Below are 21,891 nucleotides of genomic sequence, written 5' to 3'. Positions count from 1 at the left end.
CAAGGCTCTGAAGCTTTAGAATTAACCTTAAGGAAAATTCCAGAAACTCTTGAGTTGCTCTCTCAGTCATGGCCTCAAGTTAAGGACTTGGAGGAATCATATACAAGGCCAGTGCAGGAAGTTACAGGATCTGAAGAGATGACACCAGAGCCCAAGCATCACACTACAGAAACTATGGGGTTGGCCCCCAAAGCAAGGCCAACAGAGAAGGAATTCCTTGGCATGACCCCAAAGCCAATAAGTAAAACCACTGGATATGCAGAGAGCGCTCCAAGGCCCTATCCTCAAGCACTAGAATCTGTGGAGGTGATCTCCGAGAAAAGACTGCAAAGGGAAGAATCAGAAGCACTGACTACAAAGTCATTACATCATGTCCCAGAATCTTCAGAGATGACACCAAGGCTAAAATATCCAGTTCCTGAATCTGTGGGTTCAACCTCTAAGCAATGGCTTCAAAGGGAGGAATCTTTAGATTTGTCCCCAAGGCAAACAGGTCAAGCTCCAGGACATGCAGAATCTGTAGAGCTCCCATCTGAGACATGGCAGCAAGGGGATGGACCAATGGGGCTGACACACTCACAGAATCAAAGTATGAAATATGCACAGATAGCTCCCGGACTACAGGGTCAAATTACAGAGTTTATGAGGATTAGTCCAAAGCCGCTAGATCAAGTCACAGGATCTACAAAGACACTGCTTCAAGCTGCTCAACCAATAGGAAGAACCTCAGTAGGCGCCCCCAAAGTTGCTGAGTATGTGAAAGTGACTCCTGGGCCACCACTTCAGGTTGTAAAGTCTGTAGCATTAACACCAGGGGGAACCTCTCAAATGGCAGACTATGTTGAACTGACTCCAAAAGTACAAGATGTGAGACCTTCTGAGTTTACCTCAGGGCTATGGTTGCAAAGTGTAAAATCAAAGGAATTAACCACAGAGCCAACACACCAGATTTTGGATATAATGAAGCTGACAGGGTTTCACATTGTAAAGACTGTGTTAATCCCAGGGCCACCACTTCAAATTGTGAGATCTGAGGAATTAGCACCACTACCAATTCCTCAGATTGTGGAACCAATAGGAGTCTCCTTAGGATCAGCTACTGAAGTAATGGATTGCTTGGATTTCTTCCCAAGGCCACATCTTCAAGAAATGGTAGAACCTGTAAAACTAACTCTGAGGCCAAATACCGAAGAGAAATCTTCAGAATCACTCTCACAGCCAGCATCTCCTTTGGAGGAATCTACAGTGTTCACTCATGAACAAGGGCTTCAGGCTGTGAAAGGAATGGGGATAAAAATAGGGCCTCCTCAAATCATGGAACGTGAGGATTTGAATCTAGTCCAGGGATATCAGAATAGGGAATCTGAGGATTTTATTTCAAGACAGGAGTTCCAAATAGGGAATTATTTCTCTAGATTTCTACAGAACTCTTCAAACTCGCTCATCTCAAGCTCTGTCGAAGCATCTGAATTAGGAAGCCTTTGTGATTTGGAGATGCCAGAAGTGTCAAGGGCCTTGGATATAAAAAACTTTGGCACAGATATTTTGCAGTCTGAAGAATACTTTAGAGACCCTACTACGATACAAATTTCAACCCTTCCCTTGTCCCTTCACAATCAACCCTCTGATAAGATAGCTAACATTGTCGAAATCCCACATTTTGAGATCCTAGGAGTGGGTGTCGTATCTAAGAGGACTGATCAGAAGCAGGTGGAGAAGCTAGAGCATTCACTCCAGCGCCCATCCCAACATCCACTGCAAAGCTGGAGATCACCATCTAGGATCTTCCAGTCAGGATCAGGAACTCAGAGAGGCCTTAACTGGTCTGTCTTGAGCAGACAACAGAATGTCTGGGAGAATCACTCCTGGAGACAGCGACTACCCAGAAAATATCTCTCCAATATGCTAGTGTTAGGGAATGTCTTGGGAACCACTATGGAAAGGAACCTTTGTTCTCAATCATCTTTCACGGAAAGAGCCACCGCAGGTATCTGTCAATCTATTCAGAATTTATTTGGGGTTCCTGCGGAACTGATGGAACTTTCCAAGAGTCTGCTAGAGAAGAGTCAAAGTATTATTTCTCAGGCTTCAGTGTCCAAAAACTACATTCAGAGACACACTTCGTATCACGGTCACGAACAAAGAATAGCCTTAAGGATGTGGACACGGAGCTCCATGTCCTCCATAATACAGCAATACTCTGGGGCTAGCGCCAAACGAAAGAAAAGCTCGAAGCTTAGTGGTATATCCCAGGAAGTCATTCAGCACATGCCTGTTTCATGTACAGAGGGCCAGCCTCCTGTCCCGGTAAATTTAGAGTCTCCCTTCAATATAGTTTTCACTAGGAAAGATTCTGTTCCAATGGAAGAGAGTGAGAACTCACAGAGTTCACAGACAAGGATTTTTGAGTCCCAACACTGTCTCAAGCCAAGTTACCTTCCCCGGGCCAAGACTGACTTGTCAGAACAGTTCCACTTGCTACAAGATCTGCAGCTAAAAATAGCAGCAAAACTGTTAAGGAGCCAAATACCCCCCAATGTACCTCCACCTCTAACTTCAGATCTCGTTTTAAAATACCCTATCTGCCTACAGTGTGGCCGATGTGTAGGATTTAATTGCTGTCATAAATTACAGGGCACTTTGGGGCCTTACCTTCTTATCTACCCACAGTTCCACCTTATAAGCACTTCCGAAGGCCACGGAGAGATTAAGGTGAGTCTTGGCTTTAGGCTGCAAACTGGGAAAAGATCCCAAGTCCCAAAGTATCACAGAAGAGACAGATCCATCACACCAAGGAGTTCTAGATCACCATCACTAAGGAAAGCTAAAGTCTATACTCGAGCTTCCAAGAGTCCTACTTCTACAATGGATTTCCGGTCTGTATCTTCCCAGTCTCGTGCTCCTATACAAGTCCACATGAGGCAAAGACGGTATAGGAGCCCCGCCCTAGCAGGAAAGATGACAACTGGAGGGCCAGGGCACTATGAGTTTACTCAAGTTCACTCTCTACCACAGAGTGACTCTGAAAGCAATCAGGATGAAAAAGCGGTTAAAAGGAGAACCAAAAAGGCCCGTAGTTCAAAATACCCAAAGAAAAGAATCACTACGGGAGGCAGAACACAAAACACAAAGTTCTACACAAATGGCAGAACCACAATACGGAGTTCTTCTCGGGATTTACCAGCCCAGTTAAGAGGGAAGAGGAATGGAGCATCTCAGACAACTACTGCCTCTTCAAAAAGACAATCTAAGAAATCCTCCCAACCCAAATCCATTCAACTGCTTTTTCAAGGTCTAAAGCAAACATTCCAGACAGCATGCAGAATTATGGCTTTTCCTGGACAGAAGCCTGAGGATAGGTCAAGGCCAGAACATTTGTGTTCAAGCAAAAACCACCATCCAAAACAAAAAGCCAGAGATTATTCCTCATCAAGAGATATCAAAAGAGATAGGATGTCAGTTGTTAAGCTAAAGCCAGCAGACACAACCACTAAGCAGATGATGTTATGGGAAGAAATACAGCAATTCAGATCAGCTCATCAACCAAAAGGAGGTAGCTCTTTCCAACTTAGACATACCCAACTACCCAAGCCCATAGTTTCCCAAGGAAGTGCTATTTTCAAAACCACTTCAGCCGGACAGCCTGTGGTTATTGTTCAAAACGACAATAGCAGCAAAGGTAAGAAAAACTCCTACAGATGTGAAATCTCTAGCCAGGAGTCCAAGAGCTCCAAAAGAGGAACCAGAGTTCAAGCCAGAGGGAGAAATCGACACGGTTCACTTAAGAGAACCTCACACAGTCACCTTAAAGAGAAACTCACACCCAAGAAGCGAAACCACCATAGCTTCTTAAGGGAGAGAACCCCATGTAATTCCTCTGAAAGGAGCCATCGCAGTCCCTCTGAGAGGAGCCATCGAAGTCCTTCTCTAAAGAGACATCACCGTCTCTCTGAGAGGAGCCCCCGAAGCCACCTTCAGAAGAGCCATCACCGTTTCTCTGAGAGGAGGCTTCGAAGTCCTTCTCTAAAGAGTCATCACAGTCCCTCTGAGAGGAGCCACCGAAGCCACCTTCAGAAGAGCCATCACAGTCCCTCTGTGAGGAGCCACCGAAGTCTTTCTCAGAAGAGCCATCACAGTCCCTCTGAGAGGAGCCATCAAAGTCTTCCTCGGAAGAGACATCACAGTCCCTCTAAGAGGAGCCACCGAAGCCGCCTTCAGAAGAGCCATCACAGTCCCTCTGAGATGAGCCACCGAAGCCTTCTTCAGAAGAGACATCACAGTCCCTCTGAGAGGAGCCATCAAAGTCCTTCCCTAAAAAACTACCGTCTCTCTGAGAGGAGCCCTCGAAGTCCTTCCCTACGGAGCCATCACCGTCTCTCTGAGAGGAGCCATCGAAGTCCTTCTCTAAAGAGACATCACCGTCTCTCTGAGAGGAGCCCCCGAAGCCACCTTCAGAAGAGACATCACAGTCCCTCTGAGAGGAGCCATCGAAGTCCTTCTCTAAAGAGCCATCACAGTCCCTCTGAGAGGAGCCATCAAAGTCCTTCCCTAAAAAACTACCGTCTCTCTGAGAGGAGCCTTCGAAGTCCTTCTCTAAAGAGCCATCACAGTCTCTCTGAGAGGAGCCCTCGAAGTCCTTCCCTACGGAGCCATCACCGTCTCTCTGAGAAGAGCCATCGAAGTCCTTCTCTAAAGAGCCATCACAGTCTTTCTGAGAGGAGCCCTGGAAGTCCTTCCCTAAAGAGCCATCACCGTCTCTCTGAGAGGAGCCTTCGAAGTCCTTCTCTAAAGAGCCATCAGAGTCTCTCTGAGAGGAGCCCTCGAAGTCCTCCCCTAAAGAGCCATCACCGTCTCTCTGAGAGGAGCCCTCGAAGTCCTTCTCTAAAGAGCCATCACAGTCTCTCTGAGAGGAGCCCTCGAAGTCCTTCCCTAAAGAGCCATCACCGTCTCTCTGAGAGGAGCCATCAAAGTCCTTCCCTAAAGAGCTATCACAGTCCCTCCGAGAGGAGCCATCGAATTCTTCCTCGGAAGAGACATCACCGTCCCTCTGAGAGGAGACATCAGAGTCCCTGTGAGAGGAGATGTCGCAGTCCCTCTGAGAAGAGATGTCGCAGTCCCTCTGAGAGGAGATGTCGCAGTCCCCTTGAGAGGAGCAGTCGCAGTCTCTTTCAGAAAACTCATCACAGTCCCTTAGAGGTGAGAGGACACAGCCCTTTTGAGAGAGGACGGCACAGGCCCTCTGAGAGGAGTGGTCACAATTCCTCAGAGAGAACTCACTGTAGTCCCTCTGAAAGAAGTGGACGCAGTCGGTCTGAGAGGAACAGACACAGTCATTCTGAGCAGAGCCAACAGAGCCACCTTGAAAGGGGCCAGTACAGTTGGTGTGGCAAAACCCATCTCAGTCCCTCTGTGGGAACCCATCACAGTCCCGCTAAGGAGAGACTCAAACACAGCTCCCCTAGGGAGAGGCTCAGACATGTTCCGTCTGAAGATTGCAAGGGCTACTCAAACACGTCTCCTAGGGACCACACACAAAATGCTCCAAAACAGGCCAAGTTTAGAGGCCTGAAGCTAACAGATGAGAAGAGATTCGTCCCCATTATTCACTGACTGGCTCAAGCCTTCACCGACCTGCCCCTTATCTGGCTTCTTTCCTGCTCAGCCAATGCCTCCCAAACCTGCACCCTCAGCAATCAAAGAGCCTCTCTACCTGGGAGGAGGGAGGGCGGGAATGGGTCTGTAATTTCTCTAAGATAAATAAAGGGGCAATAATTGATCTCCACCTAGAAAGACCACTCGTCGTGCTGGAGGGGGGAATGGAGGGTGAAGGGATATTTGGTGTTGCGCAAATGGATGGAACGCCAGGAAGAGGCCCTGAAGCCAGGTTTGGGGCTCCAAACCCCACCTACAGCTTCCCAGGGCGGGGTCTCAGAGGAGGGAGTCGTGTCACGTGACTCACTCCAGCCGCAGCCCCCTCGGAAGCTGCCAGGGGGAAGTAGACATTCAGACTTGGGATCGGTGGCGCCCACTCCACATCCCCCTCAAACTCCTAATACCATATTTCTCTGAATCAAAGATGCATCATTTACTTCTTTTTGGTTTTTGTTTTAGACAGCACGAGTGGGGAGGGGCAGAGGGAGAAGAAGAGCGAATCTGAGGCAGATTCCACACCCAGTGCAGAGCCCAATGCAGAACTTGATCTCACAACCCTGAGATCATGTGCTGAGCCGAAAATTAAGAGTCAGATGCTTTACCCACCAAGTCACCCAGGTACCCCAGAGACATCATTTAAAACTTCACATGCAGGGGCGCCTGGGTGGCTCACTGGGTTAACCCTCTGCATTCAGATTGGGTCATGATCTCAGGGTCCTGGGATCGAGCCCCGCATCGGGCTCTCTGCTCAGCAGGGAGCCTGCTTCCCCCTCTCTCTCTGCCTGCCTCTCTGCCTACTTGTGATCTCTCTCTGTGTGTCAAATAAATAAATAAAATCTTAAAAAAAAAACACACAAAACATCACATGCAACCCAATTTCTAAGATAATAAAATGTGATTATATATATGTTTAGGAATTGATGAAACCTACTGACTTGGCCTAACCGGCTAGATGCTTCTTTTTAGGAGCTCCTATGTAGAGGAGGAGCCTCTGCTTTCTTCCTGGCTTCCATCTGGCCCCAGCTCTGGCCTCTGGATTTGCCCTTCCAGCTCTGGTCCCAGGTCTACCCCCTCCCTCACACAGCCTCCCTCCCTCTCCGTCGAGACCTCCCCCTCCTCTGAACTCCACTTCAAATCACATCCTTTAGTTTTCACCCAGGTACTCAATTAGTCGAGCCACAGTGGTCCAACTTCCCCCAATTTCAGGCTGTTAGGGGTTCTGCCTCAGATCCCCTTTTATAGTTTTCATAGCTCTGGCTCTAGCATCTAGCAAGCACTCAGCAGGTACCTGCTGCCTGAGCGAAAATGAGAGGCCCAGGAGGAAAAAGCAATGTCTGAGGAGGAATGCTGGCTGTGAGAGCGGTCCGGGAAGTGGACAGCCAGGAAGGGTGTAGCCTGCCTCACCTTCATCCAGCACTTGCCCACCAGGCTGCTGCCGCCTGAGTCCCGCACCTTGAGGTAGCAGTCGACAGCGCGGCTATACTCTCCAGCCTGCTCCCACTGGCGAGCTTGGTCCACGAGCCCCTCCATGCCCCTGAGATGAGAGTACACGTGACCAGAACGGGTTGGGCAGCGTGGCCTATCCTGTGCATACCTTGTGACCCACCCTCCAGCCCTGCCGACACTTGCTGCCTCCTGGCGTCATACCTGGCCCCTCTCTTGGTAGCCTCCCGCTCGTACTCTTCCTGCAGGGCCTCCAGTTGGCCCGGCACATAGTCCTTGCAGATCCACAGGGCATCACTCCATAATCCAGCCTCCTGCTCAGATTTCCAGGTATCAGGAAGGCAGAGGCCGGCATGACACCTTCCCCCTGCCACACAGGTGCTCTCTACTATGGGCCACGGATCCCTAGGTCCTTGGACCTCTCTTCTCCTTCTCGTCTCCTTTCCCCTCTCCAATGCTAACTCTCTGGATCCTTCCCAGGAGTAGTGGTTAGTGTAGTGCTCTGTGGGTTCTTACACTCTCTCCCCCTCCCCTCATGGCCCTGAATCCGGTGCCCTACCTTATAATAATTGAGGGCCAGGCCCGGTCTCTGGGCCCGAAGCAGCAGCCCTTCTGCTTTCTGAAAGTCCTCCTCCTCCGAGGCCCCCCGGGCCTGCCCCACAAGCACCTCGGCGACACTGTCAGGATCGTGAGCCTCGGACACACGCTGAGCTGCCTCCCAATCCTGGTTATGGACGAACCTGCTCCCACAAGAGGACACAGGGGAGGCTCAGTACAGGACTGAGGCCTCAAGAGCGGGAGACAAGCAGCCATGTCAGAGGGGGTAGAAGATTTATTGGTGCCAGGTTCAGGTGAAGGTGGCAATGCCAGGTCCTGGGGCTGCGGATGGGAGGACGGGAGTAAGGAATTGATGGGTAACTCACATGAGGACTGCTTCCTTGGGCTTACCAGCCCTGATGAATTCAGCTTCAGCCTCTTCAAATTTACCCTGTAGGGACAGAAGGGCGGCCGCACATGATCAGAAGCAGAGTGCCATCATGGCAGCCGTGAGACAGGAGGAGGTCAAGGTCAAAAGCAAGGGAGCAGGAGCACGTCCATACCTCATCCTCCAGGTACGTAGCATATCCGAGATGAATCTCAGGGGTTTTGTGCTTGAGGGCCAGCCGAGAGAGTTCAAAAGCAAATTCAAATGAGCTGAAATGGAAGGTGTAAGGAAGGTCTGCCTACTCAGTACTTTCCTTTTATAAGAGGGGGAACAGGGCAAGAGAAAACAGAAAGGGTCGAGACGGGGCCGGGGGAGGGAAAGGACAGATTGAGAAGACAATCCATATGACGTGACACAGAAGCACACAGACACGTAAAGGAGGACGTGGGTCGGGGGACACTCGGAAAAGCCTGTGCTTCCTGCGACGAGTGGGCGTAAAGGAATGGGATGGGCGCGAGGCAGGGGACCGCAGTGAGCCTCACAGCACTACTCTGCCTCGGGAGCAGGGGCTCCGGGTTCTCCACCACTTCCTCCTGAGCCACATTTACGCTAGCAGAAAAACTGTCTCTCTAAAACATTAAGAGGACCCTCAGCCATCTGACTCCATGCAGGATTATCACTGGTCTTTGCAACATTTGCTTAAGAAAAGCTCTTTTTGCATTTAACAGAAGCACACTTCCTTGACTCAGAAGTCAATTACTGGCTTAGTGCACCTTAGCTTTAAAAGCTTTAAAAGCTCTTCTCTCCGGGGCACCTGCCTGGCTCAGTCTGTAGAATGAGTGACCCTTGATCTCGGGTTGAGTTCAAGCCCCACACTGGGGATAGTAATTACTTTAAAGAGGTCTTTTTGAAAAAGAAGGAAAAAGGCTGATCACTTTCCATCTTCTTAGAACAGCTAAACACTGTTCTGAGCCCCCGGGGAACAGGGGCAGAGCTACTGATTCATTCCTTGCCTCTCCATCACGTTCTTCTGAGGATTTCTTCACTCCTGCCTCTGTCTTCAGAAACACTTCTCAGCTATACAGCAATTTTCCTTGTCTACGCAGAGGCTCTCTCTCGAAAGGGGCCAGTGGAGAGAAGCCCTGGGGCCTCACCAGTTGTCAGCGGCGTGGTCAACGGCAGCTTCCGGGAGTCCGAGCTTATTAAGCAGTCTCACTGCGGACTCTCCTCCCAGGCTCTTTGCCCACAGATAGGCCACGTGTTTGTGGGCATTAGCTCCTCCGTGAGCCTTGGCCACCTGTGAAGCAAAGCCATTTGGCAATCCTCCCACGCAGGGCCACATGGCGGCTCCCTTCTCCCCTCTGATCGGACTTCAGCTTTGAAGTCAAAGCTGAAGGGTCAGGGCTTTCTACTAGAACAGGGAGAGGGCTCAGTTTTGGGGTCTGTTAGCCTGCTCAGGGGCCAAGGATGGACTTCAGGTAGTCCACAGACCCCTCCTACCGCATGTGAAATTTTGCCTGTTGGTATGGACATTTTTCAAAGAGACCCACGACCAGTTCAGAATGCATCCCTTGAGAGTGGGGAAGAGGGACGGGCGTATCCCCAGAGCGACCTGGACTCCTTACCCGGTAGGCCTCCTCCCAAAGCCCACTGGACCTGTACATGTCCACCGTTGCCTTCCACTCCTGAGCCTCGAGGTAGTGATACTCGGCCTCCTGCAGTCGGCCTTCAGCCTCCAGCTCCTGGGGAAAGGAGGGTCAGGATGGGGCGAGGGGGACGTGGAGCCTGTTCGGGGAAGAGATGGCCGAGACTGGAAAAAGGCTCACTTTGCCCGGGTGTAGGTGTGTGTCACTGAGGAGATCTGGGTGGTGCTTCCCTACCAGGCGGATCACATCATCATCCAGCTTGTGCTTTCTGAACATGGTGATGGCAAGATCAGGCTCTTCCACTGTCACGTAGGGCCTGCGGAGGGGAGAGAGACACCCGGGGCCTCCTCGACCCAGATTCCTGCATCACTGCCTTCTAGGCAGACGGCGCGCATCCTCAGACGCACCCCTCTCCCTGCACGCCTCCCCTGGGGCTGCGGCTCACCTTTCTGCCTCCGGGTACTTGCCCTGCTTCTCCATCTCCTGAGCCTGGCTGATGTACGGCACCGACACGTCTTCCGGCCTCATGCACTTCATTGCCAGCTGTGCAGACACACAGAGCCCCAGTAGCCTCTGGCACGCTTCCGAGGGAAGCAGGGGGGCTGCGGAGTGGCCAGGGAGGCGCGACTCGAGGATGACCTGTGTTCCCAGCAACTCTGAACCTTCCCAACAACCACAGGGGTTTGTGTACGGATGATTTCCTGGTCAGTCTAGGGAATTCCAAGACCATAAGGAGCAAAGTCAGAACTATATTCTGCTCAGGCAAAAAGGCCAGAGATGCCCTCTGCTGGGCACGTGTTCCCACTCCCGTGCTCCCGCCGTACCCACCGGGTTTTGGGCGCAGGCAGGGAACGAAGTTGCCACTCTGACTACAGCATGGGGAGGGGCATTTGGGGCTCCCCAGCTCCCAAACCCTTCTGCTCGCTTCGGAATTACAGGTTTGGAACAAGGGCCTCTTCATCCTTGCCTTTCCCTGTGGCTAGGTCTCCAAGCGCTCCAGACTTTTCTATTTTGGTGCTCTTTCTCAGCTTTCAAGGAGGCCGGTGAAGAGGGAACATCAGAGCCCAAGGAAAGTGGGGACGGCCCCAGAGAGGTGGAGCCCTCGGACGAACCGCGCCCCGCTACCTACCTTGTGGGCTTGCTCCCAGCGGCCGGCCCGAGTGTACATGTCTAGTGCATCTTTTGTTCGGTCTCCCTTAATGTAGAGCTCCTCCGCAATCTGTGCTCCAGACAGCAGATACAAAAGGCCGAGAGCAAGAGCATTAGAGCAAGAGCGTTAGAGCGGCCTGCACGGGGGAGAGCGAACCTCAGCTGGGATGGCGGGGAGGGGACGGGACCCTTAGTCCACAACACAGAAGAAAAGAGGGCTATCCCGTCTCACATCCTCTACTCTTTTGAAAACAAAAACAGAAACAAAAAACCAGCCAAAACCAGAATGGGGACACTACAACAGGCAGTTTAAAAGGACCTAAAAGGACCTCGTACTTTTGCAACACAGGGCCATTCCACATTGGAACTCCCATGGAGTTACATAGGAAGAGAGCTGGAGACTCGCTTTATAGATCTGGGAGAGGGGTCTATGTTATGTTGGAATGAAATAAGGGAAATAAACTGCTTTCTTCTCACTCAGGGTGGCTGGTGCTGCTGGGACCCAGAAAGAAGGATTTGGTAAGAGGGCCCCCACTTCCGGTTCTGGGGTTCTCATCTCATTCGGTACTGCATTGCCTCCAGCTCCAGCAAGGGACTTTCCTCACCTCATACTCCTGCAGAGACGCATAGTGTTGGGCCACGCGGGGATAGTATTTGGTGTTCCGACAGTGTTCCGGTCCTGTAGATCTAATACATAAATGGCCTTCTTCCACTGGCGGGCGCCCAGGGCAGCTTCAATTGCCTTAATGGAGCGCCTGGCAGAGCTGGGAAAGGCATCCGTGCCTATGAGGCAAGGGGAAGACAGGTAGAGGTAGGGAGACACCTCAAGCCTACTCCAACCTACATGGTGCCATCTCTCTTGGAGCCTCGGTGCCCTTACTTGCCCCATCACCTTGGACCTCACGCCCAGTCACCTTTGCACCCCTCTACCTGGCTTCAATGTAGTGATTAATGGCTGCATCGAGCGGCTTCTGCTGCACCAAACGATCTCCCCAGGCCTCTTCCAGTCTCACCATTTCCACTAGGAATGCCAACCGAGCCAGCTCCACTGCTGCCAGGGACAGAGAGGGCACTCGGCTAAGCCTTCCAGGGATGGGAGTCAGGGAAATGGGGTGTGGAAAATAGGTGAGAAGTGGAGGGATGGAGAACTGAGCCGATCCACCAGAACAGATGCACAAAATTGGTGCAGGGGGACTATTCGGGCAAGACTCTAACAGGGAAGGCTGGGTTGTCCGGGGCAGTACCTTTCACGAATGCGCTGCCTTTACAGTAGCACTCCAGGGCCCGCTCCGGGTTTCGAATCTTCTCAAAGAGATCACCTGCCTGTCGACACATACCACATGACTACAACCACAGTCCTACTACACTAAGAATCAAGTATCAGCCCCCAAAGGTGGAGACTCGGCCACCAGTTCTGGGGGCTGTGCACTCCAGGACTCCCCTGGGTAGGAGGGAGCGCTGAGTCCTGGAGATGAGGGACAGGAACGGGAAGCCAGCCATACCCTTTCATACAGCTCCCCCTTGATAAGGGCTGCAGTGATGTTTTCTACCAGCTCGGTGTTAGCTAGCAGTTCCTCCCGGGCCAGCACCAGTCGGGCAGCTTTGGCAGGGAGCCCGGCTTTGAGGTAGAGGCTGATGGCTGCTAGTCCATCCCCCGGCTCTCCTGTAGTTCACCGGCTCGCTCCTCTTGCTGTGTGTCCATCAGCCACTGGTAGTAACTCCGGCGCAGCTTCTCCAGGGCTGGGTGCCCCTGGACGTGCAAGAGAGGCAAGACAAGTCACCTCCCTCCTTCCTGTGCTGCTTCCCAAACTTCTCCAATCCCACTGTAACAACGGAAAGCCTCCCGGACACCAACGTGCCAACTCCCAGCCCAATCCTGTTCCAGCTCCTATAGCCTCCTTGGTAAGAAGAGGCTTCGGATATTGGTGGAACTGAGCTGCGAGCACCATGGAGAAGACAGAACTGGTAGTACCTTGGCCTGAGCCACAGCGATACACTCATCCCAACGGTGCAGCTCCTGCTACATGTCCATAGCCTCCTCAACGGCATTCTAGGGGAAGCCGGGCAGAGGAGAGAGGGACACCAAGAGTTGGGAGGAGCATCAGGGATCAGCAGGCTGTCCTCAGCCCGGGCATGATGCCAGCCCGCGGGGACTGAAAGCCTCACCCTTGACTTAGGCACAAGCAGTGGCACACTTATCAGGAAAGGAGAAGGAGGTTAAGCCCCAGGGTACCTTATTTGCATAGGCCCCTTCCAAGGCATTATTTCTTAAGGAGGGCTCCTCAAATTCTATCAGCCTCAGGCCCCACAAACCCTGAATTTGCCTGTGTACACAAGCACGACCAGGGAAGGCTCTGGGGTAGGGGGAGGCGGCAGATGGGGCGGCAGCAGACAGCTTATAAAGACCTAACTGGAAGGAGGAAGGCAGAGCAGAGCCGGAAGGAAGGAGTGGCATTTTAGCTGTGTCAACCTTTCTAAAAGCTCTCCCCCAGGGCTCTCTCCTCCCCTCAGGCTGCCTCACTCCCCCTCCCGCCCAGCTCCCCTCTTCAATCTGGTCCCTCTGCTCCCATCACCTGTTCCAAGAAGATCATCTCAGCCAGCTTGTAGTTCTTCTCCAGCATGGCTAGGCGTGCTCGCACCTGGTAAAAGTCCGTTCCTTCTCCACCCTGTGGGGGAGGAAGAAGGCTCTGGTTATCCTGGCAGCACTGCAGGAGCCATTCGGACTATTGTGAGCTTATTAGACAGGAAGGCCACAGAGACGAGGAAGCTAAAAGACCAGAAAGCTGAAAACCTTCATGGGGCTTAAAGGATGAGGTCTGGCAAGCCATTCCAGAGCGCTCTGACTCGAAGGTGGAGGTGGGCTGGGCAGAACCGAGGGCGCGAGCCATGGCCGGAAAGCCAGGGGTCGTGGGGCTGCGCGTGAAGAGAAATCTCAGCTCGAGAGACTGAATAATTCAGGAGGATAATACTTGCATATTCCCGAGACACCTGGTCTGCAATCTCATTGGTCTCATGCAGGAATCGAGCTTTTGCTACATGGCCCAAAGCAGAAAAGCACCTACAGGATGGAAGCAATCACAGTAACAGCAGCATTACTACAGGATCAGCGCGGACGCACCGGCCCAGCAGCCGTACACTGAGCCTCGGTTAAGTGCCGCGCGCGGTTTCTGCCACTTGAGACACAAGGGGATATGACGGATGAGGGCCTCGCTCTCAGGGAACTTACTTTCTAGGGGAAACAAGTAGTTAGTACGCAAACAAAGACATTCCAGAGAAAGAAGAGTAAAATGGAATAACGTGACAGTACATATAAACCGTAACGGAGGGGGCTAGTTCAGCTGGTACTCAGAGAAGGCCTATCTGAGGAGCTGACATTTGTGCCAAGACCTAAATACAAGAAAAAGTCAGTCACGCAAGATGAGGAAAAATTATTCCAGGCAGAGGGAACAGCGCATGTAAGGTGCCATGGCAGGAATGAGTTTGAGATACTCAAAGGGCCCAAGGGATGCCAGTGTGGCTGGAGACTAACGGGCAAGTGGGTACCTGGAAGATGAAGGGGGCAGAGGCCAAATATTGTAAGGAGTTAGGACACGCCAAGGGTTGTGGATCTTATACTGAGTAGAACAGAAAGCTACTGGAAGGTTTGAGCAAAAAAAGGACACAATCTGATTTATGGTGTAACAAATGATTTCAGCTATTGTGGGATGAATGGATGGTAGGTGTGTAAGAACAGGATCCGTGAGACTAAGAGGTTTTTGTGACACTGCAGGTAGAGGTGTGGTCTGTTCTAGGCTAGACAGTAAGAGCTTCGGGATGTGTTTTGAAGACGCTGGGTCAGGGCCCTAGGACGAGCTGGTCGTCTAGCTGTGGGGCCACGGGAAAGGAAGGAGCCAAGAGGACTCCTGGCAAAACAGCAGCTGTTGACATTTACTGAGCACTGAGAATTCTCCTACTTTCTTCACCGCCCCTATGATTCTTCTTTACCACCCTAGGAGGTAAATGCTATCATTACTCCCCTTTACAGAGAGGAAATTGAGAAACCAAGGTTTGGAAAGGTTCCCTTAACTCATGGTCATACAAGCTGTTAAATGGAGCCAGATAACTCGAAAGAGTCTAAAATGCCAAGACTGTCCTACTAACTACACTCCTATGCCGCATTCGGAAATACACGTCAACACCTGGACTGGAGGGCATGGGTGTTAAAACTCTGATGGGGCACCTACATAGGGGAAGCAAAAGCAAAAAATATCTTATAAACTGGGATGGAAGAATGTTTGGAATAACTACCTGGAAGGTGTTACTGGTTGTAATGGCAGGGGACTGGTGCCTTAGCCCTGGAAGGAGCCTCTCACACACACACCCCACCCCCTACCGAAAATGGCCTCTGGCCATCCTTCCTAGCTGCCCGCACCTCACTTCTGGTCTGCCTCACCTCTCCGCGAAGTGGAGCTGCCTTGCCTCGAGTGCCAGTTTGCTCAAGGTTTTCCACATTGCGTCTGTTTCTAGGTCATTTCCAGAGTCTCCAAGAAGGCTGTGGCCCTGAAGAGAAAAGGAAGGAAAGCAACAGTCCAGGCGCCGCAGGGTGCAGAGGAGCACTGGTGATGGGGCAGGTGTGACAGGGCCAGTTGTCTGGCCCATCCCAGGTCCTCCAGACTCAGAACCAGCCTCTCCCACCACCTCACGGGGATGTCAGCCCAGCCCCTCACTGGGTGTAGATGCCGTCATCAATGGCCATTCCAAACTCGATCAGGCCCTTATCCAGCGTGTAGGCAACAGTTGTCACACCTTCGGTCACCATCACCTCGGTCTTCCCCCCTGCCCCGCTCCAGACCTACCACATCACCCTGTAAAATTTCAATCCCCCTGCCCCACCCGAATTCCAGGTTAGTGTCTCCACCAACTCCACTGCAGAACAGACCCAGCCTTACCCCAACCTAGTGCTTACACACTGAGGGAATTACAGCGGCCCTTGTTTGCCCAGCGTTTAATTTCCTTCAAGCAGCTAAGAATCCCTTATCTACACTAATGCCCTCAGGTTCCTGTACACTCAGAGCTGTGCCCGCACTAATGCCTGGAGGTAACCTGACAAAGTGTGCAACCACTTCTGCTTCCAGCTTGAGTCCTGTTAAAATACAACTTTAACCTGGGCTGTACTTCTGAATACATTCATTGCTTAGGTCCCCTGAAGAAATCACTAGGTATGCTTCCTAGTCTCCCACGGGGAGGAAGGAAGGGAGGGAGGGAGGAAAGGGAAGGAAAAGTAGGGAGGGAAGGAAGGGAAGAAAAGGAAGGAAGGGAAGAAGAGAAAGCAAAGGAGAAAAACAGAAAAGGAAAGAAAAAAAAAAAAAAGGAAAAAGCTGGTAAGTGAAAACCTGAGCAGGAAAAAAACAGGGGAGCAAGTGGAAAGGGTACAGTTGCCCTGATGGCAAACACAGCAGTGGGTGAATAAACCAGGGGTCCTCGAGCAGGATGAGGGGGCGATTCTGAGAATCTGTTAGTCATGAAATCTGGGATCCTCTCTTCCGGAAAGGGAACAAAAGTCATTAGTATGCCTGATTCCTACAAAAGCAAACACTGATCATCTCTAGAGGAAAACATGCCCATGTTAGGCCCTTGAGCTTCTAAAAATTATATTCAATGTAACGTGAGCCCCCCAATAAAAAAAGGTACCAAAACAGAAGTTAACCACCATAAAGGAGTAAACAATAACAATAACTACAGCACTTTTGGACCTCCAAGGATTTCCAATATTAAAAATAACAATTACGGAAGAACCAGTTATGGAATATGAAAGAAACGTAGAATGTTTAAAGACCTAAGAGATGGAATGAAAAATTAAGCAAGAGACAAGAGACCATAAAAAATGGCCAGGTTGTGTTCGCTTCAGCAGCAAATATATTAGAAAAAATGACCAGGCAGACTAGAGAAAGAACCAAATAAAACCGTACGAAAAATTCACTATTTGAAGAAAACTCAGTGGGTGATTTCAATAGCAGATGAGATAATAGTGAAAGCGAACCCCTGACTTGCAAGATGTTTCTTTTTTTTTTTAAATAATCTTTAAAAAATTGTATTTATTTATTTATTTGACAGAGAGAGAGGGAAACAGGCAAGGGGAGTGGGAGAGGGAGAAGCAGACTTCCTGCTGAGCAGGGAGCCCCAGGCAGGGGCTTGATCCCAGGACCCCAGGATCATGACCTGAGCCAAAGGCAGACACTTAAGGGCCTAGCCACCCAGGCGCCCCTTGCAAGATGTTTCTTAAGGAATTATGCAGAATGTAGCATGGAGCGAGAAGGAGGAAGGAAGAGTAAGACGTTATAGAGGCACAAAGACAGGACAAAAAACGGAACACATACCTAATTAGAGTTCTGAGGGTGAGAAAGAGAGTTCGAGAGAAGCAGCAACATTTAAAGAGCTCATGGCTGAGGAACAAGGTGTCCTCGCAGATGGGACACACACACACACACACACACTCGCGCGCGTGCGCATACACACCAAGCACAGTTAAGTAAAAGGACATTTATATGCAGATATAATGTACTGAAGCTTCAGAATGCTGAAAAAACAAAAGACTTTAAAACCAACAAGACCGGGACGCCTGGGTGGCTCAGTCGGGTAAGTCTCTGCCTTAGGCTCAGGTCACAATCCTGGAGTTACGGGATTAAGCCCCCCGCAATCCCTCCCTGCTCAGCGGGGAGTCTGCTTCTCCTTCTGTCCCTCCCCTTGCTCTCCCAAATAAATAAATAAAATCTTTTTTAAAAAAGCCAACAAGACAACACAAGGAACTGTTAATAAACTTCTCAGAACTAAGGGGGTCAGTCAATGGGACGGCAGTATTTGCAAAAGACTAAGAAAAACTGTCAAACTGTTCTTTCAAGAACATGCCAAATAAAAACATTTTCAGATCATTCCATTCTGATAATTTTCAGAAACTGATGATTCATCTTTGAAACACTTTTTCTCAAGGATGTTAACTCCAGAGCAAAGGTCAGCAATGCAAAAAGAGTGAGCAGAGAAACTGGCACCATGATGGCAAACGTAACCAAATTCCGGCTGTGTAAAAGAATAACGTCTCACTTTGGGGATAAAAAAATACTGGGCAATAATGGCAAAGGGGAGGTAATCAAAGTTCAGGTCCTTGTATCATTTGCCAGGGATAAAATGCTAAATAAGTTGAAACTATTCAGAATAATTTAAGGGTATGGTAAACTTCCAAGGGTAACCACTCTAGGAGTCAAATGTATGACCTCCAAAGCAAAAATGTGAAAAATGTGTTTTAAAAAGGACAAAACAACCCCCAAGCGCCAAACTTAATTAGTCTAAAATGAGGAAAGAAAGGAGGGAAAGAAGAGAGATAGAAAAAAGGCAAAAAGAACTATCACATGCTCGCTCTGTACCCACACCAGTCATCCTAGCCTAGCACAGGGGCCTCTCTTGTTTTCCCTCCCAGATTCTGCAAGGTCACTGGAATGTACGTGATGCTGGCGGGACAGGAGAGGGACTGATCTTCAGTCTGATAAAAAAAGGAGCTCTGAACAGCTTACAACAGAGAATCCTCACCCAGGAACTGACAGAACTGCCCCCGCTATGGGGGCTCTTCCAGCCTAAGAGAACTCATTATGACCTGGTGAATTCCCCAGGGCCACTGTAATAGAGAGGACAGGATACAATGTCAGGAATCTGAACAAGGACGGCTCTGGGGCCTAGCGCACTGTGGGCAAGGATCTAAGCTTTACTTGCCGACTCTATCACAGAGATGATGGGTGGTGGGCCACAGAAAACCAAATAACCTTTGGAGCTTCCTCAGGGCCCTAACTGATCAGTGAGACACTATGTCTGAGGACCCCTGGCACCGATGTACCCTAAGAGAGGATGTGGTGACCCTCTCGGGTGCCTCAATGTTGTACCACACACACAGGCTGTTTCGGTTCTGAGCCACCAGCACGTCACTTCCTGGGACCCACTGCATGTAGGAGCAGAAGTTGAGGATCATCGTCTTCGAGCAGCTTTCAATATCGTATAGATGCAACTGCGGAAGGAAGAGGTGGACAGCGCAACAGAAGGGGCTATGGGGCGGCTTCTGATATCGACCATTTCTCTAACGAAATGTGGCGAGCTGACCCACCAGTCAGGCAGATGCTGAATTTCAAAGCTTACTAGCCTGCAGTGCTCGACGTTTATACTGACTTGGTACATCCTGACTCTGGCCCAAAAGGGATGACCAAGTGAGCCCAGAGCTACACCCAGAAATTTAAGTTAGCTGAAGGTCAGACTTTCGTTCTTAGAGTTTAACTCTGGGCCAGAGTTGCCAGACTGGATCACAAAAGGAAGGCCACCCCGCACATTAAATGGTCTGGAAATCGGCGATGTGGCTTTCACATCACAATGAACATGAAATGAAAAATCGCCAGATAGTCTCTTTGCCCTTGAGGCTGAGCTCTTTGGTGATACCATATTGAGATCAGAGTCAATAAGGAGTTCGGGGCAGACTGTCGAGCCAGCCTTAACGCTGTGGGGTACGAGTAGCTGAGGAATGCTGCAACAGGTGTGGGTAAAGTTCAGCCAGGCATGCGGGGGTGAGGTAGTCTCACGAGGGCACAGACTTGGGAACAGTAAAAGAGAAACCAGCTCTCAAATTTCCCTCTTGACTTTGGTGCCATCACAATACCATCTTCCTAAGGTATGGGCTATGATAACAGACACAATGTTGATTCTTCTGTGCCTTTTGCTATGTTAATGGCATAGTGCACCAAGAAATTATGCCCCCGCAATCCCTGGCAGCAGGTAGTACATCCTCTATGGACTACTCAATGGCTAAGGCCTTAGTAACCCTTCTTACACAAAGTTTCCGGTCCCTGAAGAGAAGCTTGGCCCCGTTTCATTAAGTTCCAGCCAATCCACACGGCTCTCGTGGTGATGGTGCCAATGTTGTAGCCACCAGTCAGATCCACTACAAAGTAAAGGAGACAGGGTTAAGAAGACAGATTCCACATAATCATAGACAGGACACAAGGCAGCCTGCAAAAGTCTTGCCTTTGATTATTATGTTGGGCTTTAAGAATGTTACATCCGTGTAGAGTATGAGGAACATGACATAATTTTGCTAAGATGCTTACAATACTGGATTTCTACTAAAATTGTAGAGATTTTGTTTAGCTCTGTAGCTAACTCAAAAGGTCCAGATCCATCAAGAAATCAGATTCCTCTCTGGGATCTTGGAGTTGTCTCATAGTAGATCAGAACACATCAGAGCAACGGGCATCCGTTACTCAAGAAATCCTCTGGAAGGCAGCACTGAGCACATTAAGGAAGAGCCCCAGTTCCAGCACAACCACGAAGAGAAAGCTGATGGATGAAATGACCTCGATGAACATATTTGCTGCAAGGAGTTCCCTGCATTTTGAGTGTCAATGATGTAAGAGCCCCGAGGGGCAAACAGTGGAGAAGGCACACAGACAAAACAGAAGGAACCTCTGATTAAAGTCAGGCTGAGAGTGCTGAGGATAAGAATTTTAGGTTGGTGTGAATTTTGCAGACAATATAAGATATGATCACACTTAAGGCCTGGCTAGGATGCTTTCAGGGAGTCTCCTGAACACGGCGCATTCACAGCTCTTATTTGTATACGTTACCAATGCGCAACGTCCTGCCGTGATCCGTGCTGGAGCTCAAGACCAAATGCCAGCTAATGTCTACAACTGAGAAGACCAACTTAAAAATGAAATTTCCTTGAATTAAAAGCCAACTTGATAAAGCCATGTTTCAATGTCTTAATTTATAAGTAGAATCACAGAATACTAGAGCTGTGGGACCCTATCTCTGTGAACACCCTGAAATTATATACAAAATTCTATGTTTATGTATATTCTTCTGGGAAAGGATCTATGATTTTTTAAAAAAGATTTTATTTATTTATTTGAGAGGGAGAGAGAGAGACAGAGCATGAGAGGGGGGAGGGTCAGAGGGAGAAGGAGACTCCCTGCCAGGCAGGGAGCCCAAAGTGGGACTCGAGGATCACAACCTGAGCTGAAGGCAGTCGCCTAACCAACTGAGCCACCCAGGCACCCCAGGATCTATGATTTTAATTAGATACTCAAAGGGGTCACTAGTGAAAAAAGGTTAAGAGAAGAACTCTGTCATTTTATATACTATTGAAGACGAGCGCTGTGTAGTGGGATGACTTGTTCAAAGTCTCACAGCTCCTTCCTGCCACTGGAACATGGGCCGCCATACTACATCATTTCCATAACAACTCAACAATCTGATGTGAAACATAAAACTCAGGAACTGTAAAAGTATCTTAAGAACGGACCCATGTGTATTTGGAAACTTGATTTATAAGAGGTGACATTACGAATCAGTGAGTACAGAATGGATTTCCAATAAATGGTTAAACATGGAAAAAGTAAAATATGAGCCACACCCACATTATGCACAAAAATTAATTCCAGGTGACAAGCAAAATCTAAAAATATTAAAATATAGGAGGAAATAGGAAACTTTTTCTTTTTGAAAAATTTTATTTATTTATTTATTTATTTAACTCTACACCCAGCTTGGGGCTCAAACTCACGATCCTGAGATCAAGAGTCACATGCTCCTCTGGCTCAGTCAGTCAGGTGCCCCAGGGAAACTTCTTAAACAAGACCTCAAAAATCACAGACTAGGGGCACCTGGGTGGCTCAGTGGGTTAAAGCCTCTGCCTTCAGCTCAGGTCATGATCTCAGGGTCCTGGAATTGAGCCCAGCATCAGGCTCTCTGCTTGGCAGGAAGCCTGCTTTCCCCTCTCTCTCTGCTTGCCACTGTGCCTACTTGTGATCTCTCTCTCTCTCTCTCTCTCTCTGTGTCAAATAAATAAATAAATAAAATCTTAAAAAAAGGGGCGCCTGGGTGGCTCAGTGGGTTAAAGCCTCTGCCTTCGGCTCAGGTCATGGTCTCAGGGTCCTGGGATCACGCCCTGCATCGGGCTCTCTGCTCAGCGGGGAGCCTGCTTCCTCCTCTCTCTCTCTCTGCCTGCCTGTCTGACTACTTGTGATCTGTCTGTCAAATATATAAATAAAAATCTTTAAAAAAAAA

The 21,891-nt window shown here is 49.8% G+C and overlaps 1 pseudogene across 1 annotated transcript in view; it reads right to left on the bottom strand.

Moving 5' to 3' along the window:
• Positions 1-1,239: 1,239 nt before the first annotated feature.
• The window catches only part of LOC308349008 (intraflagellar transport protein 172 homolog), a 32,541-nt pseudogene continuing 11,889 nt past the window's right edge, over positions 1,240-21,891 (bottom strand). Inside the window, exons 16-37 of the transcript in view lie at positions 19,655-19,765; positions 18,677-18,844; positions 15,522-15,659; positions 15,248-15,354; positions 13,789-13,873; positions 13,389-13,481; positions 12,788-12,865; positions 12,318-12,565; positions 12,060-12,138; positions 11,746-11,866; positions 11,421-11,570; positions 10,796-10,885; positions 10,112-10,209; positions 9,847-9,982; positions 9,646-9,762; positions 9,175-9,317; positions 8,196-8,289; positions 8,019-8,083; positions 7,655-7,835; positions 7,300-7,409; positions 7,057-7,186; positions 1,240-1,273 (exon numbers count right to left, since the gene is read on the bottom strand). The product of the transcript in view is annotated as an intraflagellar transport protein 172 homolog (transcript). The remainder of the gene's footprint in view (positions 1,274-7,056; positions 7,187-7,299; positions 7,410-7,654; positions 7,836-8,018; positions 8,084-8,195; positions 8,290-9,174; positions 9,318-9,645; positions 9,763-9,846; positions 9,983-10,111; positions 10,210-10,795; positions 10,886-11,420; positions 11,571-11,745; positions 11,867-12,059; positions 12,139-12,317; positions 12,566-12,787; positions 12,866-13,388; positions 13,482-13,788; positions 13,874-15,247; positions 15,355-15,521; positions 15,660-18,676; positions 18,845-19,654; positions 19,766-21,891) is intronic.

Source organism: Martes martes (genome assembly GCF_963455335.1).
Source record: "Martes martes genome assembly, chromosome: 9".
Taxonomy (NCBI): Eukaryota; Metazoa; Chordata; class Mammalia; order Carnivora; family Mustelidae; genus Martes; species Martes martes.
The sequence above is the reverse complement of the archived record's forward strand: the minus strand, read 5'-3'. Positions and strand labels throughout refer to the sequence as shown.